Consider the following 3,788-nt stretch of genomic DNA (forward strand, 5'->3'; position numbering starts at 1 on the left):
CATGGAACGATCTCCAAGCCAGCTTGGTCAGAGAAAAATAGCAAATGGTTGATCAATGCCACAGGAATGATCCCAGTTGTCTTTTCTTTGTCCTTGTGAGTATAGATGTATGAAAGGTCTAGAACAACACCGTCTAATAGGAATATAATGTGAGCCACTATGTAATTTAAAATTTTCAAGATCCATGTTTTACAAAGTGAAATTTATCTTATGGAACCCAATGTACCCAAAATATGATGTAAATCAATATAAAAAATTATTAATCTTATTTTGTGCTAAATCCTCAACATTGCACTTACAGCAATCTCAATTCTTAGGACCCAGCATTTCAAGGGCTCAGAAGCCACATGTGGCTTATGGTTATGGTATTATTCAACAGCTCAGGGCTAGAAGGACGCATACCAGGTAGCAAGTTATCTCTGGAGAGGGAAGTGGGATTAGGAAAATGGAGTGATTTGTCTAGGATTTTGAAATTTTTACAATGAGGATATATTCCCTACTTACATAATTTTATAAAACAACAAGAACTGGAAATTTTTAAAAATAAGGAGCCAGAACATGAGATGTGAAACTAACAAAATCTATGAATGAGCTTTGTGGAAACACAGTATTAAAATCAATGCATCAAAAATAAATAAATAAGAATAAAATCAATTAATCAGCCAAAGAGTGTCTGCATTTTTGTTAAGTTTGGCCACAGCCAGCCTCAGGAGCCATGGGGCTGCACCAGCCTGCCCAGCCGCTGAAAGCCAGCTTCCTGAGGGCCGCCTTGCTTGTTCTCCACCTAGAAACGGGAACCACGGTGCATCCCTGAGGCGTCTGTCACATCAGAGAGACAGGACACTGCTCTCAAATACTTAGACTGAAGCTCTGTCAATGTGCACACAGGAAAACCTGTGCGATCAAAATAGCCTGGGGAGCCTGTTTAAAGAGCAGACTCTCGAGCCCCGCAAAATAGGTGTTTCTGAGGTGGGGCCCAAGGATCTGTAATATACAAGAACTCCAGGGGATTCCTAAGCCCAACTAGGATACAAAGGAACATCCTTCTCTTCTAGCTAACTTTCCACTGCCAGATTCCTGGCTAGAATCTGATTCCATCTAGAATCGTGCTGCCAAAAACTGGTGGAAGATAGGAAGTCCACTCAGAACTCGCCTGCCCCACCCTACAGGAAGATGATCTTCTTTCACTGTACGTACTGAATGATGCTTAAAGACCCCGCAACTTAGAAACAGGCCATCTCTTGGTGAAGACTGCCTTGTCCAGAATTAGCCCTGCTTCTAACGCTCCAAATCAAAGACTCAGGCTGGTGGACCAAGGCCTGCCCTCAGCCCCTGTTCCTATTGTGGGAATGCAAAAGGTGTTTCTTTCTACTTCCACCATCCAGGAGACTGGGACATCCGGGTGGAAGGTTTTCCCTTAAGGTGAGACCTTGTGTCTGTTTGGTTTTTGTTGTTATTTTTTACATCCTTTTCTTTCCTTCTCTTAAAACAAACCAAACATGCAATTCACTGTTTAAAAGGGGTGGAGGGCGCGTGGAGGCAATGTCTTTTTTTCTTTTTTCCCATTTCAAAAAGCTTTATTGGATAGTGCTTGTTTAGAACATTTACATTTAATGTAATTACGGATACAGTTAAGATTAAATCTACCACCATGCTATTTGTTTCCTAATTATACCATTTCTTTATTTTTTGCCTCTCTTTTCCTGCCCTCCTTTTCATTAATGGAGTATTTTTAATGATCTCATTATTTACTCTGCTACTGGCTTACTGACTATCCCTCTTTGCTTTACATTTGTAGCTGTTGCTCTAGGGTTTATACTAAATATCTCCAAATACTATTATACCTCTTCATGTATAGTGTAGGAACATTACAACAGCAAAGTTTTTTCCCTCTTCCTATCCTTTGTACTAACTGTTGCACATTTTATTTTTGTGTTATTATTCATGGCCGTTTCCATAATAGTTCAAATGGGTTTTTTTAATAAATTCATTTTATTTCTTTATTTTTGGCTGTGTTGGGTCTTCGTTGCTGCGCGTGGGCTTTCTCTAGTTGTGGCGAGTGGGGGCTATTCTTCATTGCGGTGCGTGGGCTTCTCACTGTGGTGGCTTCTCTTGCTGCGGAGTACGGGCTCTAGACACGCGGGCTTCAGTAGTTGTGGCACGTGGGCTTCAGTAGTTGTGGCTCGCGGGCTCTAGAGCGCAGGCGCAGTGGCTTAGTTGCTCTGTGGCATGTGGGATCTTCCCGGACCAGGGCTCGAACCCACGTCCCTTGCATTGGCAGGCGTATTTTCAACCACTGCGCCACCAGGGAAGCCCCAAGTCTTCCTAGCATCTCAAGCTCAGGAACTTGTGGTCCACAAGTCTCTATTTGCAGTGGTTGGTATTCATATAGAGCTTCCTCAAGCTTTTGAATGGGTGCTAATGAAATATGCTGACCCATTTTGATGTCTGTGGAAAATGTCACTGGTTTTATAGGTTTAGGTTTTTCAAGTTGCATTTCCAACTGGGTAGATCTATGTTTATGCTGAGCCAAAAGTAGAGCAACAGGGAGATCAGAACTCTCCAGTTCATCTAAAAAAGCCTGCTTATTCTTCCTTTTTAGAATCTGCTGCAGTTGTTCTTCTTTTTGTATAAATAGTCTTCTTTGTTCATTTTCCTGTCGTTCTACCTCTAAAGCTTCTTCCAATTCCTCCTGTTCCTGAGTCGGCTTTAACTTATTTTTCTGAATGACATCTTTGTTTTCCTTTTGGTCTATCTCCATTTTCTTTTTGGTGTTGTCCAAATCCACGTTGTTGGTCAGGTTGAAAACAATTTCCTCCACTTCTTCCAGAAAATCATTATATTCTCTTAGACTAGGAAAGTCTTCTTCCCTTTTATTGTATATCTTTAGCACGTTTTTCTGAATCTCAATTTCCTGTCAACAGTAGGATCTTCAAAGAGTTGTACACTTGAAGTTGCTCCTTCTAAGTGGAGTGCCACACTCAGGGCAGTTTCCAGCTCCTCTCACAAACCTCTCCCCGCCCCCCTGGGGAGGCAATTTCTTCAAAGGCATATTCCCAATAGTGAAAAGTTATTGCTTACCTGTGTATAATATCTTTCCCCTGGTTTCTGGTTATTCTGGTCAATAACCTGAAATTGACAGGTGTGATTATCCTCATTTAAAAAAAAAAAAAGGACAGGAGGTTAAGCGAGTTGGGGACGTGTGGGGAGGGAGAAATTAACCTTTACCCTCCCTGTCTGGTCTTGAGCTAGGTAGTGAATACAGAGGGTCACAGTTCATTTTCACGACAACAACAAGAAGCTGGTATAGTTACTCTTTTCATCTTCACAACTAAGGGAAGGAGTTGGCTGGCTCGCAAAGCTAGTGAGAAGCAGATTATCCACTGGACTCCTCCGCTGGTGCTCAAGCCCCTGCTTCACACAGAAGAGTTCCCTCTGACACAAAATGATTTACTGCCTACTTCACCCCCACTCAGCCACATTTAGCCGATTAAAAGAAAGGCCCTCTCACCAAAGTTAAACAAGTAGATGAACGTTTTCATCAAAGCTAAATGTCCTTTAATCACCTGATGCCCACTCTCCGATTGGGATTGACATGTATACACTGATGTGTATAAAACTGATGACTAATAAGAACCTGCTGTATAAAAAAATAAATAAAATAAAATTCAAAAATTAGAAAAAAGAGAAGTAATCACAATGTCAAGTATGTAATACCTTTCACTTCCACCTTGAAAAGCATGGATATTAAAGTGTTAATATAAAAAATAAAAATCATCTGATGCCCA

General features: G+C 41.2%; 1 pseudogene across 1 annotated transcript; it reads right to left on the bottom strand.

The window, feature by feature from the left end:
- Positions 1-706: 706 nt before the first annotated feature.
- On the bottom strand, positions 707-3,052 carry LOC309959875 (CDK-activating kinase assembly factor MAT1-like; annotated as a pseudogene). The gene is made up of 2 exons: positions 2,306-3,052; positions 707-784 (listed from the first exon to the last, which is right to left on the bottom strand). The product of its transcript is annotated as a CDK-activating kinase assembly factor MAT1-like (transcript).
- Positions 3,053-3,788: the final 736 nt, after the last annotated feature.

Source organism: Leucopleurus acutus (genome assembly GCF_964270905.1).
Source record: "Leucopleurus acutus genome assembly, chromosome: 3".
In the NCBI taxonomy this organism is placed as follows: domain Eukaryota; kingdom Metazoa; phylum Chordata; class Mammalia; order Artiodactyla; family Delphinidae; genus Leucopleurus; species Leucopleurus acutus.